Source organism: Pongo abelii, chromosome 7, assembly GCF_028885655.2.
Source record: "Pongo abelii isolate AG06213 chromosome 7, NHGRI_mPonAbe1-v2.0_pri, whole genome shotgun sequence".
NCBI lineage: Eukaryota > Metazoa > Chordata > Mammalia > Primates > Hominidae > Pongo > Pongo abelii.
The window spans coordinates 103,195,663-103,211,852 of NC_071992.2; the positions used below are offsets into that span (position 1 = coordinate 103,195,663).

Here is a 16,190-nt window from a genome sequence, read left to right on the forward strand (position 1 = left end):
ATAAAGGGTATTCAATTAGGAAAAGAGGAAGTCAAATTGTCCCTGTTTGCAGATGACATGATTGTATATCTAGAAAACCACATCATCTCAGCCCAAAATCTCCTTAAGCTGATAGGCAACTTCAGCAAAGTCTCAGGATACAAAATCAATGTGCAAAAATCACAAGCATTCTTATACACCAATAACGGACAAACAGAGAGCCAAATCATTAGTGAACTCCCATTCAAAATTGCTTCAAAGAGAATAAAATACCCAGGAATCCAATTTACAAGGGATGTGAAGGACCTCTTCAAGGAGAACTACAAACCACTGCTCAATGAAATAAAAGAGGATACAAACAAATGGAAGAACATTCCATGCTCATGAGTAGGAAGAATCAATATCGTGAAAATGGCCATACTGCCAAGGTAATTTATAGATTCAATGCCATCCCCATAAAGCTACCAATGACTTTCTTCACAGAACTGGAAAAAAACTACTTTAAAGTTCATAAGGAACCAAAAAAGAGCCCACATTGCCAAGTCAATCCTAAGCCAAAAGAACAAAACTGGAGGCATCATGCTACCTGATTTCAAACTATACTACAAGGCTACAGTAACCAAAACAGCATGGTCCTGGTACCAAAACAGAGATATAGACCAATGGAACAGAACAGAGCCCTCAGAAATAATGCCACATATCTACAACTATCTGATCTTTGACAAACCTGACAAAAACAAGAAATGGGGAAAGGATTCCCTATTTAATAAATGGTTCTGAGAAAACTGGCTACCCATATATAGAAAGCTGAAACTGGATTCCTTCCTTACACCTTATGCAAAAATTTATTCAAGATGGATTAAAGATTTAAATGTTAGACCTAAAACCATAAAAACCCTAGAAGAAAACCTAGGCATTACCATTCAGGACATAGGCATGGCAAGGACTTCATGTCTAGAACACCAAAAGCAATGGCAACAAAAGCCAAAATTGAGAAATGGGATATAAGTAAACTAAAGGGCTTCTGCACAGCAGAAGAGACTGCCATCAGAGTGAACAGGCAACCTACAGTATGGGAGAAAATTTTTGCAATCTACTCATCTGACAAAGGCCTAATATCCAGAATCTACAATGAACTCAAACAAATTTACAAGAAAAAAACAAACAACTTCATCAAAAAGTGGGCGAAGGATATGAACAGATACTTCTCAAAAGAAGACATTTATGCAACCAGCAGACACAGGAAATAAATGCTCATCATCACTGGCCATCAGAGAAATGCAAATCAAAACCACAATGAGATACCATCTCATACCAGTTAGAATGGCGATCACTAAAAAGTCAGGAAACAACAGGTGCTGGAGAGGATGTGGAGAAATAGGAACACTTTTACACTGTTGGTGGGACTGTAAACTAGTTCTACCATTGTGGAAGTCAGTGTGGCGATTCCTCAGGGATCTAGAACTAGAAATACCATTTGACCCAGCCATCCCATTACTGGGTATATACCCAAAGGATTATAAAACATGCTGCTATAAAGACACATGCACACATATGTTTATTGTGGCACTATTCACACTAGCAGAGACTTGGAACCAACCCAAATGTCCAACAATGATAGACTGGATTAAGAAAATGTGGCAGGTATACACCATGTAATACTATGCAGCCATAAAAAATGATGAGTTCATGTCCTTTGTAGGGACATGGATGAAGCTGGAAACCATCATTCTCAGCAAACTATCACAAGGACAAAAAACCAAACACCACATGTTCTCACTCACAGGTGGGAATTGAACAATGAGAACCCATGGACACAGGAAGGGGAACATCACACACCGGTGCCTGTTGTGGGGTGGGGGGAGTGGGGAGGGATAGCATTAGGAGATACACCTAATGCTAAATGAAGAGTTAATTGGTGCAGCACACCAACGTGGTACATGTATACATATGTAACAAACCTGCACGTTGTGCACATGTACCTTAAAAGTTGAAGTATATTAAAGAAAAAGAAATTTCAAATAAAAAAAAAGATAATGATTGCAGATTCCCCAAATTGACGCACAGATTCAATGCAGTCCCTATCAAAACCCCAGCTTGATTATTTTCAGAAAGCCACAGGCTAATCCTAAAATTCTTATGGAAACACAAGAGTTTCAACGTTGCCAGAACAATCCTGAAAGAGAACAAAGCGGACAGACCTACACCTCCCAATTTCAAAACTGACTACAAAGCTGTATGGGTATTGGCAAAAGCGTAGACATATGTAACAATGGAATATTATTGAATGTCCAGAAATAAAACCTTATTTTTATGGCTAGTTGATTTTTTTTTTGACAGGTTGCTGAGATAATTCAATAGGGGAAGAATAATCTTTTCAACAAATGATGCTGGGGTAATGGGATAATAGAAGACTGAAGCTGGATCCACAGTTTGCACAAAAATTAACTCTAGGTGGGTCATAGAGATCATAGACTTAATTGTAACAATTAAAACTGTGCAACTGTTAGAAGAAAATTTAGAAGTAAATCTTTGTGACCTTGGGTAAAGCGAACCCTTTTCAGACACAAAAGTCCAACCAAAAAATGAAACAAAATAAAATAATTTGGCCTTCATAAAAATCAAAAACTTTTGTGCTGCAAATCACACTATCAAAAAAGTGATGTGAATCCACAGAATGTGAGAAAATTGCAGATAATTTCTATGACAAGGACTTTATACCCAGCATGTAAAAAGAACCACAACAGTGTAATTAAAAATTAATTAAGGGCAGAAATAGGCCTTTCTCCAAAGAAGAATGGCTGATAAGCACAGAAAAAGGTACTCACTATTACTAGTTATTAGGAAGATGAAAATCAGAACAGCAGTGAGATAAGATTTCATACCTGCTATGGTGAAAAAATATAAAATATAGACAGTAACAAGTGTTGTCAAAGATGTGAAAAACATCTTGCTCTCATACATAGCTTGAGGAAATGTGAAGGGGTACAGTCACTTTGAAAACAACATGGCAGTTTCTCAACAAGTTCAACATATATTTACTATATTACTGAGCATTTCTACTTCTAGGTCTATATCCAAGAGAAATGAAAACATATAACATATGTACATGCAAAATCTTGTACATGAATTAAAGTTTGTAACAGCATTATTCATAATAGCCAAAAGGCAGAAACAACTAAAAAGTTCATTAACCAATGAAGGGATAAATTAAAATGGCATATGCATATTCTGGAATATTCAGCAATAAAAAGGAATGAAGTCCTGATACATGAAATAACGTAGATGAACCTTGAAAACTTCTTGCTAAGTGAAAGAAGTTAGAAACAAAAAATTACGTATTGTATGATTTCATTTATATGAAATGCACAGAATAGGCAAATCTGTAGCAGAAAGTCGATTAGTTGTTGCTAGGCATGAGGAAGAGGGTGGAGAGGAATGAAGAGTGACCACTAAATCATATGTTTCTTTTGGGGGTGACAAAAACATTCCAAATTAGATTCCAGTGATGATTTCCCAACTCTGTGAATATAATGAAAAACAATAAATTGTTCACTTCCAAATGGGTAAACTGTGTTGTATGTGACTTATATCCCAATAAAGCAGTTAATATTTTTTCTAAGAGATGATGCTGTCTGGGACTAGCTTGGGAATACTGAAGGTGATGGGAAGTCTTATTCTAGATGCATCAGGGTAAACCATGACATGGCTAGCATTTAACTAGTTTTTATTTATAAAAAGAGAATTTCAAGTGGTTCTACTTAACATTTTGAAGATTTATTTAGAGGTTTTTGATGTTAGGACTGTGTGATGACTCCTAAGGCTTAGGACAGAGGAATTATAAATATAAGGATGTCATTAACTGGAATCTAAAAGATTGAAAGTGGAGTAATTTTGTGGCTGGGATCAAGAGATTTATTTTTAGGCTTGTTAGCTCTGCAGAGACTAGAATATTACCAAGTGGATGTTCCAGTAAGCAGGGAGGCAACAGTCCCCTATTTAGGAGAAAGCGAGAGAAATAATTTGCTCTGACTGGACTCAAGCATAGGTCGTACTGTGACTAGGTAATGTTTCTTGCTCTTTTGATAATATTCTCCCTCCGGAAACAGTCCATCTGTGCTGCCAGTTAGATAAGATGTGACCAAGCCATCTTAATTCTTTACTGGGGAAATAAAGATCAGGATTTGAAAGTAGACATATGCACTAAATTATTATTAGTCATTGTATTTTATTCAACATGACTTCACTTTTTTTTACAAAGCATCTACTCCGTAATCAGGAGTAGGCTTTGGGAATTGCAAAACAACTATAAACCATGGTTTGTTTCCCCAAAGAAATTATGGTTTGGACAGAATAATAGTCTGGCTTGCAAAAAAAAAAAAAAAAAAAAAAGTCAGTGACAACCAAATGATAGAAATATAAAAGTACAAAGAGATCAATATAGGATGTGCAATAGACTAGTGAAAGTTAAATGCCAAGATGAGTGGTTAAAATCTTAAGAACTATGCCTGAGAAGAGGGAGAGGAAACCACCCTGAACAGGCACAGTCAGAGAATGTTTATGAAATGAGACTTCTAGGCTTCAAAACAGAGCAGATTTGGATACATTAATGGAAGAGAGACAGGTAATCAAAACTGGAGAAAACAAATGTGAATATTAGTGAAAAGACCGAATTGCACATTGGCTATTTAGAAAATAAGGAATAAAAAAACACTATCCAAAGGCCAGTATCCCAGGAGCACAATATGTAATGCACTTACTTGAGTAAATGACCAGTCTAAATGGAGAAGAGAGTCCAATCAACTTCTAGTTTAAGAATAAAATGATAGTAACAACAATTTAAAAGGTACATGCTTATTTCTATGGACATGATCACAGGCTATATTTTGCCATTTGTAGATAGGGCGTAACAATCAACCACATAGAATATTTTATGAGCATGCTACGCTGTGGACTATTTAAAATCAGAATTGCCTCAAAGCATTACAACCTTCTTAGTGAAATAAAATAAGAAGACTCCTAACAATACAAAGCACTGCTAAATATCAAGTAATTGGCTTCAGTTCTTATCCTAATACATTCATAGGTGAGGGGACTGGGGAATAAAAAGAGGCAGAATAGTGCAACTTGACATATATTCAGGTCTATCTGCAATTTAAATTCAGAAATTTGAATCCCAGACACGAACGAACTTATCCTGACAGTTTTCTATTTTTATCTCATTTGTCACCATTTGCATTCTCCCCTTATTCTTTCTGTCTGTCTTCCTCAAATACACCACACACAACCCTGCCCCCACATAAAAGAATAAGTGGTGAGAGAGGTTAGCACAATTATTCCTGTTCTTTTATCTGCTTTTAACTGTATAGTCAATGCCATGGTGATAAACATCTACCCTTCTTCATAGATGCGTGTTTTGTTTTCAGAATAGTTAAGATTGTAAAATACCTGTTTTATTTTTCTAGTTAGAGAGCACCTATCCATACATAAAAAGAAAACATAAACTCTTATTTATTTTTTAACAAATTGTTTTAAGTTTAAGATAATTAAACTCATCTGTTTAGTTAAGTTTTATAAATGTTTAAATTTTATGGCTCTTTTTCTGCTGGTTTTTAAAAGAAAATGGGTATTTTACACTATTTTTTACTCTGGACAAAGAAAAGTCTGTTACTACCAAAATAAAGCAAAGCAAGGTGAGACATTATTACCATTAAGTAAAGTCACTAAATCACCAAATTAAGTAATTGAATTAAAGAAAAACAATAATGTTTTAATGTTGTGTCCCCACTTTGCCTGCTAAGCATAGATTGACAGCTCAAAAGCACTTTGCTTAATGTTTTTTTACTCAAAATACAAAAACATAAAATTAAATATATGCTTTCAACTAGGCAAATATGACTATAGAGTCCTTTTAACATGATAATAAGTAATCTTAGGTGAGCATCATTCTGCTCTCTACTTTGATTAGTACAACTTTTGCATTATGTATTTTAAAGTTGCAAAAACAAGTAATCATAGATGAATTGAAATGTTATGCAGATACATAGCTGCCTGTATGCTTGTGATATTGGCATAGTATATATTTTTTGCCAGTAGTGAAAATAATATTCTTGCTGCTACTCTGGATTTTAGAACACAAGTTATGGAGAAGAGGGAAGGGAACAATATTTGAGGAATATGGCATATGTTATGTAATATATTGAAGTGTTCATTTAAGAAACATGTATTCATTTTCTAATATGTGCCAAGTAATGTGAAAATGCTACGTTTTATAAAGTAGTTCTGAGTATAATAGAAGTATAAAAATATTAAAAGTATTTGTATCTTTAAAACAGTGGTACTAAACCTTTGTGTTATCTCTTCTGAGAATATTATGAAGGCTAATGGTCATTCTCTCTAAAAGCAGTAGAGGGGGTGGTATCATAGGCATAAGAACACAGTATTTCCCATGCGTTTTAGAAGTTCGTAGAGGTTAATGCAACACAGATGATATGGTATGGGTGTATCCCCACCCAAATCTCATCTTGAATTGTAGTTCCCCTAATCCCCATGTGTCATGGGAGGGACCTGGTGAGAGATAATTGAATCATGGGGGTGGTTACCTGGATTCATACTGTCATCGTTATAGTGAGTGAGTTCTCACAGGATCTGATGGTTTTATAAGGGGCTTTTCCCCTCCTTCACTCAGCACCTCTCCTTACTGCCCCCCATGTGAAGAAGGACATGTTTACTTCCCCTTCTGCCATAATTGTAAGTTTCCTGAGGCCTCCCAGCCCTGAAGAACTGTGAGTCAATTAAACCTCATTCTTTTATAAATTACTCAGGCTGGGGTATGTCTTTATGAGCAGAGTGAGAAATGACTAATACAACAGATAAAGATACCACTGTCTGGTGAATGACTATGTATAGAAGAGGAAATATTTGAGGAGCTTTGAATATAGCCCTTTAATGTGTTTTCCTCAATCTCATTCCTTCCTTAGGACCATTGTGACTTAGGAGATACTACAATCTTCTTCAGTTCTTTGCGGATGTTTGTCTGTAGTTTCATATAACAATCTATGCAGCAATTAACTTTTTCCCAAACACCTTGTCATTTGTTATTTAGGAATACAGAATTTCCCTTAAATTATTCTGACTTGAAATGTTAACTCCTGTCACTGAAATGTACATGCCTAACTTAGAATCAGCTGCTTTTGCTGGTGGTGCCTTAAACATGTGTTATTTATAATACTATGTATGCCTGTGTTTCTCACTTCATTGTTAAGTCTTCCATGGCATAGATGTTTACCAGGAATGAGAAGAATTGACTTTTATATTTGTATTTATATATCGTTTTAATTTACATTTTCTTATGACTGTTGAATATTTCTTATATATTTATTTGATATTTTCATTTCCAGTTCTACTATGACCTATTATAGCTCTTATCTGTTTTCATTGATTTGACCCTTTTTAATCAATTCATATTAATTTTATCATATCAGTAATATTAAAAGTTTTCCTTTTATATATATTGGAAATAATTTCTTCAGTCCATCTATTGTCTCTTTTGTAATATTTTCAAATACCACCCCCTCGCTTAAAGTATTTAGAGCTATCATTCCACTTCCCTCTTTGTGACTTCTTGGTTTTCTTTCTAATGTGTTATAGTTTGTTTTCTTTTTTTTTTTTCAAGTAGTCCTTTAAATCATCTGGAACTTCTTTTCATATAATTCATGGATTAGTCCCTCCTTCAACGAATCATGTATAACTAATTTCCCAAATATGATGTATTTTAAAATCTATTATTTAACCTTTGGTTTTAGATGCAGGCTTTTAAAATATAATTTTTGTTCTGTCTCTAGACTCTTGATTATTTGACTGTTGCTCATTTTACAATACCAGCTTTGTATTTGTTAGAGCCACTCTTGCCTTATTTTTTTTATTTTGCATATATTTTGGGTTATTCTTATGCACTATTTCTTTCAGAGCTGCAAAAAGTTTATTTACACTGGAATTAGGCAAGTGATAATAATATTTATACTATTAGGAGAAAGGAACAGCCTCCCATGACTAGAAATGTTTGTATCACTTGTTCAGAATACCTACTTTCCTAGTTAGTGTGCTTCGTCCATCATCTTGACCCAGTCCTCTAATAAGGCAATATTGATAAACCAAATTATCATTTGTTTTGTAAGAGTGAAATCAGTGCAAGACATGATATTCAAGCACATTTTGCCTAAGTGCTGGGAAATGTTGATGAAATATAACTTTGCCACAAAACTAAATTTACCTCTACTAATACCAGATAGTTCATGACAAGAGACAGACATTATATCTTTCTTGAAGAGTGCTAGAAATGTAGTGAAATATATATATTTTTAATTCACAGTTTTCAGAATTCAGGTAGATTATCTTCCTTTTAGTGCAACATAAAATAACCACATATATGCAATTGTGGTCATGGCTTTAATTTTGCTGTTATCACAAACTGATGATTAAGTTATTATCATCTGATATAGTCTGGCTCTTTGTTCCCACCCAAATCTCATTTTGTAGCTACCATAATTCCCTTGTGTTGTGGGAGGGACCCGGTGGGAGATGACTGAATCACGGGGGCAGGTCTTTCCCATGCTGTTCTCATGATAGTGAATGGGTCTCACAAGATCTGATGGCTTCAAAAATGAGAGTTTCTCTGCACAAGCTCTCTCTTTGCCTGCTGCCATCTACGTAAGATGTGACTTGCTCCTCCTTGCCTTCTGCCATGATTATGAGGCCTCCCCAGCCATGTGGAATTGTATGTCCAATAAACCTCTTTCATTTGTAAGTTGTTCGGGTATACCTTTATCAGTGAAAATGGACTAATACGTCATCAGTTTTCTCAAAGTTTTTAGATATCAGCATCTTTATAATATGGCCTGGATTATACCTGTATTATCAGCAAACACTTACCTTTTTACAAGAGTTCTCATGTTATATTAATGGATTTGAAATATTTTCTTATTTTCTTATAAATCTATTTTCTGGAGATGTCTAAGCATTCATGTATAGATTTTGGTAAGCTTTAAAAATTAGACATTTTTCCATTTCTGGAACCATCCAATTTTATTCCTATTTGTTGCCAAATACAGAGCCCTCTTTTTCAGAGAAAATGGACTTCCAGAGAAAATAGAAATTCTGTAGTTCTACATGAGTCTATTTGTGGACCAGTTTGTTGATATGTACCAAAAAATGTAATAAACATTTGCTATGTGTGCCTGCTTGAGTGGCATATGTTTAACCTGCATAAAAATATACATTCTGGTGATCCCTCTCAATTTTTCCAAATGCTTTTCAGCATATTTTCACTCTCAGTTGCCTACATTTCCATAAAACCATGGATTGCTTTACATAATCCGTCTTTTTAAAAAACCTGATTCATCCTCCTTTTATTATATTCCATGCATGCCTTTCATCACCGCAAGTCTCAGGGAGGCCTATATGGTTGGATATAATTCGTCTGTCTTAGGAGTTTAAATTCACCATGCCTCCCATGCTCAGTGCATTAGGAAGTAAACATATTTTGCCTTAAGGCTTCTACATGCCATTTTTAAAGTTTCTCCTATGACTTATTGGGCTTTAACTCTATTGTTAATATTCTTTTCAGACCAAGACAGGCAGTAAATCTAAAACAACTATCAGACCCACCTACTCTCCTGTGAAGAAAATTATCCCCTTAGTGGGATATTTTTTCTACTTGTCAGAGAGATTGTTATTCTTCACTGCTTAATTCTTTATTTGAATCAAGGAGATCCCCTCCCTACCCCATGCAACTCCTAGAGATTAAAGATGCAAAAAGAAAACTACTTATTTCATTTATTGATTTCATTATAATGGAACAATATATTTCTGTTTTATTTTCATGTCTTAATTTCAGTTACTCTACTAGTTTAACCTGAGGTGATTCAATAGCTGATGGTTATTTTTGTTACTATTGATTTGTTTCTTTTATGTTTAAATATGAAACATGGAACTCAATAAGTAAGAATTTTAAAACAGCTGCCAAATATGTGCTTGTCCTGAGGATACCCAGCCATGGCAGGGTTAGCCTTGGACACTGTGCATGTGCACAATAGGAATGATTTAGGGTCACTAGGACCTTTCCTGAGTCCTTTCTCTGTTCTCCCCAACACCATCCGCCTCTTCATTTGTGAACGTTATGAAGGAAATCACTTAATTGGAGGCAAACTTGTCTGAAATAAATGAATACAATTTTAAGAGCTTTGCCTCTGGAATGAGACTGCTAGATTTCAAATCCTGGGCCAGCACTTACAGTCTGAGTTATCCTGGATAATTTATGAACCTAATATAAAGCCCCTAATGCCAAAAGTTCAATCAAATGAGAGCAGGAGTGTTATTCAAAACACTTAACCCTTGGTAAAGCCTAAGCTGTGATCCATTCTAAGGAGTGCTTTTCAGAACAGGATCCTAAGGGATCCCTAACCAGTGAACCATCATGTATTTATCAGTGGGGCGTTAATGGGATCTGGAGCAGCTTCGGTGCTGGTAGGATAGTTATGGTGCTTGGACAGTGATTATTTAGCTGAACTGGTGAAAAAGTATTTCAATGTTTTAACTGGTACAGCTGAACTAGAGTAACCCAGAACCATCACTGAAATTAATTATTTACATCAGATCTTTCCCAGGCACATTTTTTTTTCCTAAGGAGAAGGAAGAGCAATGATATCAGAAAATGATAAAAGGCAGGACATAACCAAGACCACTGGAAAGGGAAACAAGAATTGGAACCCACCAAATACATGTTGTCTAATTCACAGATAATCAGTGGTCACGGCACCAGCAATATCACATTACATAGGTTGTTCCAGGGGCAAGATCCTTCTTGAGCCTCACCTTCTTTTGTTCCTGTCTGACAGCGACTCCCGAGGATTCTCATAGATTTTGTGAACTACCAATTATCCATCTACTAAAATCCTTTTCTACCTAAGTTAACTAGATTTATGGTTGGTGCAAAGGTAATTGCATTTTTGCCATTACTTTTAATGGCAATTACTTTTGCACCAAACTAATACTTTCTCTGATTTACAACTGAGAAGATTATTTAAAAATCTGGTACCAGGAGTACCAGGACTGGATTGCTGGAATTGATACACCTTAATATGTAGAACTGAATTCCTGAAAGACTACCATTCTTGGGTAGAAAACTGAAAAGAAAAAATCAATATTTGGTTTAATTATGACATTCTACATTTGAAATAAGAGCAGTATCTTAAGGAACTTGTTAGAAAAATGTCAGCATGTGGCAGTGTGTTGATCAATTCTAATGGCCATCAATAAAATTTTTCAAGATAGACCCAAGTTCAGGACACAAGGAACCAACAAAAGGATGGTTTTAATAATAGATGCCATTTCTCCCTGTCATTGCTATCCAAATTGACTACAAGATTGATAGTTTGATTTTTTGCATTGTGGAAAATAGTCTGTAATACAAATTTAAGATCTGATATTCTGGGGTGGAAAGACAGAATAATTCTCAAAGGAAAAAAATTACTTATCCTCTGTGATAAGTAAAAGATAAATCTAAACTCTTAAACTTCTTGCAATACCTCTGGTTAACACAGTGATTTCAACTTTGGCTGCTTATTGCTTTTTAAAGAATAATCATGCTTTGTTGCCAGCCCCTGAAATTCTTATTTAATTAATTTATCTCAGAAAGTGGATTAGACGTTGTTTCTTAAAAACATCTCTAGGTAATTTTTGAGAAATGATTCCTATTGAAGAAGTCTCTGGGATTCAGGCTAAAGGACAGAATCATATTCCAGGTTTTAATTTATCTCAGTTTAAAGCCATCACTTTGTGAACTAGAGAGTGATTAGTGTACAAAAGCTTGCAGTGAGGCAACAAAAATTCCTACACTCCAAAGCTACGTATAAATATAATCTTTGGATATGTTTTCTAGCCAACCAAATAAACCCAAAGCAAATATATTGGAAGCCTGTTGAGGTTTTTAAGATAACCACATTGAAATGAATAAATCTAAATCTCACAGACGAGAACCTGAGATATTTAATTCTTATGGCAATCCCCAATTCCCTAAATTTACATAAAAATCAAAGAGATTGCTAACGCCTTATTCCTTCAGAAGGGGAAAGTGTCAATGTCCCTCCCAGATATGGCCACAAAGGAAAATGGACAAAAGTTAACCACAGATGCTAGAAGCTTGGGCTGCTCTATTGGGTGACCAAGGAATGCCCTTCAGTGCTGAGAGAGACTTTTCACTGTGCCTTTGGATCCAATAGGATATGTGTTCTGTGCTAATGAACATTATGCATTGTTTCTCATTCTTTTTTTAATGTTTTTTTTGTTGTTGTTGTTGACCTTTTTACCAATGATGCATATTTCAGTTAGAGGTGCTGGGCCATGAGGATCTGCATCCATGCTTAACAGAAATGTCAAAACAATATTTACCTAACCTTTAAGCTACGTGCAAATCTCAATTAGTTTTATTTGGTAAGATGTTAATGATTTTCATAGAAGCATGGATTTTTAAAAAAAATTTAAACAAGTAAAGCTATACATAAATATTGAGTTCCTGATATCAGTTATGCTTTTCCACATTAAGGAACACCAATATCATTTGATAATTAAACACAGAATAACAGATAGGCCTGAATGATGTAAGGGCCTTGTCTTGCTTGTGAACAATTGGCTTAGGAGAGGACATGTGACCTAATTCTGACTAAATAATTTCAAGGAAGGTGTATTAGTTCATTTTCATGCTGTTATGAAGAAATAAATATCCAAGACCTGGTAATCTATAAAGAAAAAGAGGTATAAAGTACCTACAGTTCTACACGGCTAGGGAGGCCCCACAATCATGGTGGAAGGTGAAGGAGGAATGAAGGCACATCTTACATGGTGGCAGGAAAGAGAGCAAGTGCAGGGGAACTGCCCTTTATAAAACCATCAAATCTCATGAGACGTTTTCACTATCACGAGAATATCACAGGAAAAACCCGCCTCCATGATTCAATTACCTCCCACCCGGTCCCTCCCAAAACATGTGGGGATTATGGGAGCTATAATTCAAGATGAGATTTGGGCGGGGACACAGTCAAATGATATCAGAAGGTTTTCATGAGCATTTCAGGAAGCATTCTTTTTCACTCTCACAAAAGAGCAGTAGTGAGCAATCAACTTAAGAAACTGCCCTGCCTCTGGATTAATGTACATCAATTAATTTCCTATTATTTGAGGCATAAATATTAATAATTTGGGTTAGGCAATTTGGGCTTGGCATTTTTGAATAGGTTTTCTTTTAACTATAGCTGAGATGGATATAAGGACCGAGCATGAGCAAAGGCACAGAGGCAAAATATCAATTGTGTGGGAGTCCAAACTTTATTCATTGTTTCCTCTTATAGTCTCTGATACACATTGTATCATGGTGCATGAAACTGGAAAAGCTGACCAGGGCCAAATCTCAGGGGATTTTTTATGCCATGTTAAGGAGTTGTAATCATCCAATTGGAAATCCAGTGCCATTAAAGTGTTTTAGGGAAGTGAAATGGAAAGACTGGTAGTCAGATATATGTGGAGTCGAACAAAATGTGAAAATGAGAGCAGAAAATAGAATGGAAGCAAAGCCATCTAATGAAGCCTATTGCAATAGTTAAATGTAGTTTGGGGAATGAATATTGAAGAATGGAGCTATTGCTGTACAAGCACACAAGCATAGTTAGTAGTGTAATGTTTATATCATGCAATTGTGTTATCTCTCCAAGGAAAGTATTGATTTATGTATTTTATCAAACTCAAGGAGGAATTCAAATTGACTAGCTAAATTGAATTTATTGCTTTCTTAATAAATGGCTTTTCAGGTTTCCTCATAAAGATTCTTAAAAATGGTGGAATTAGAAGCACCAACATAGAAAATAAAAAAAATTGATTTAATTTTTTAAAACATCACTACAGCTGATGTTTTGTCAATGTGCCTGTCAAAAATATAGTTTGAGACCCATTATTAAACACTTCTGCTGGTGAGCAAGAGGTTGGCCTGTACGTCTTGTTTGCATCAGCAGTTAGTTTCATCTACTTTGGGGCACAGCATCAAGCACTACAGGGAATGGCAAGAGCATTCTCCTGAAATATACGGCACTTGCTGTAGATAGACCGAAAATGGAATATGGCCAATAGAGAGAAGAGTTACCTCCACTTATTACTTAGTTAGCCTTTTTTCAATCACCCTAGTTTCAATTTCCACGTGCTACTCCATCCCTTAACTATTTGTTCATTATCATCATAGAAGAATTAACACAGTTTATGAACCAGATACATTTAGATTTTCTTTGAGATTTTCTGAATGTTGTTTTACTTCTCTCACACTGGGTTTTCTCATATATAAAATGTGGCTTAATCTGTATTTTTATTCTTGCACAAGGTAGGCACTCATTAAAGGGAAGTAGCTTTTTTAAAAAAATTATCATTATTATTATTATTATATTTATGACAACAATTACTACTACTACCGAGAACTAGAGATCAGGTATTTTCTAAGCGAATCAGTAAACAACTTGACCAAAATTTCAAGATGTTTTTCTTATATGCTTCAACACAAATAATTTGAGTTTTAGCAATTCTTTTGGATTCCTGGATGCATTTCACATAAGGAAAAATTATGATCAGGGTACCAGAACCAATCTATGAAAGCCACTCTCCCCCATGATATGATTTACTTACAAATAGTGCTATCTGAACAGTAAATAACCATGATTTATTGGTAAGATGTTTCTTTTAGTTTACACTTCAGATGTCCAGATCAACCGAGAGCACTAATTAGAGAGAGGTTTGCTGCATGCATCCTGGTGAGAAATCTGGCAGATAACTATCTGACAAAAGGCCGGATTCAGGGAAGGTATTAGATCAAGAGGGAAGAAGGAGACAGCAAGGGGACAACTCAGATGGAAGTTATTTTATGTCAGCAAGTATAAGAGATCCAATGTGGGCAGTGGCAGGGGTAGGGAAGCGGGGATTTGTTCAAAAGTTGGAACAGCTTGTTTATGGCTCATACAATATTGAATTAGTAGTTTTCTGATCTGTAACAAACTGTAACAATTCCAAAAGTGATTGGTCATCACTTTTCATCATTGCCATGTTACCTCAGTTGGTGCTTTGATACTTAATAAAGAAATGGTTATGTACACTTAAATGGCAATATCCTGCCCTTTTTCTTATTCTTGACAAAATTGGATACTGAGTTTCATTTCCCAAACTTTCCCTCCACTTTTCACAGAACAAGATTTATGGTGTTGAAATCATTTGCAAGGACTAGTTATTCTTCTTGCTGCAAATTCCTTGAATTAATTAATACAACTCATGCTGGTCAAATTAGTGCTAAATTTCTTGCATGTAGAAGTGGTTCTTTTTGTTTGTTTATGTCCTGTTTGGAAAAATGGATCTGTAGTACCCACAATATATACACCTGTGTTTAAATTTGGGTTTAGCTGCTTGTATGTTTGATTGAAAGTGGAAATCCTCATATTCTCTTTCCAGTATGTAAGAATATTAGCAAATAACTATCATTTAATTTACTATCCAGATCTTCTGTTACTAGTCAGTCATCCTTCTTATTTAATCTTTTTCTGTAGGCAACAATGTTTTTGCAAAACTTTCTGAAATGTGATGGAGCTACATTTTAAAATGGCATCTTTGCTTCTGTATATATATTTCTCTATATGTACGTATCTAGGCCTCCACCAACTCACTTTTGGCAATTGCTTTGATTATAACCGGATTGAGTTATAACTGGGAAGCAGCAAGAAAGATTTTTGAGTCATAAAACTGTTATCTTACATATCAGTACTGAGTTGAAGAAAAAATAAATAATTTTCATTCATTTGGAAAGAAAATAATTGATTCTGTCAAAAGTTGTACTTGCAGGACTTAATATACTCAACCATTTTTACAAAAGGGTGAGGGAATAGATACAAAAAAATAAATTTAGGATTTGGACTGAGAGATTTGAGTGTAATTCCAATCTCAAGCCCTTAGAAGTTATATAATTTTTTAAGGCCAGTACTTAATTTATATACTTTTTATCAATAATATGGTAAACTTTAATATTTCATCTTGTGGATTAGAAATGATGCATGTAAAGTGTTTGGCAAATAGTGGCATTATTATAATTAGTATTATTTACAAACAGATGATTAAGTAAGGAAATAATGCTCCTT

The 16,190-nt window shown here is 35.0% G+C and overlaps 1 protein-coding gene across 5 annotated transcripts in view; it reads left to right on the forward strand.

The window, feature by feature from the left end:
* CNBD1 (cyclic nucleotide binding domain containing 1) overlaps window positions 1–16,190 on the forward strand; it is a 631,440-nt gene that overhangs the window by 534,742 nt on the left and 80,508 nt on the right. Inside the window, exon 11 of one of the 5 annotated variants that reach the window (XR_008509177.2) lies at window positions 2,320–2,433. The exons of the other annotated variants lie outside the window; for them this stretch is intronic. The gene's annotated coding sequence lies outside the window, so the exon portion shown is untranslated. The remainder of the gene's footprint in view (window positions 1–2,319; window positions 2,434–16,190) is intronic. 5 annotated transcript variants of the gene reach the window in all.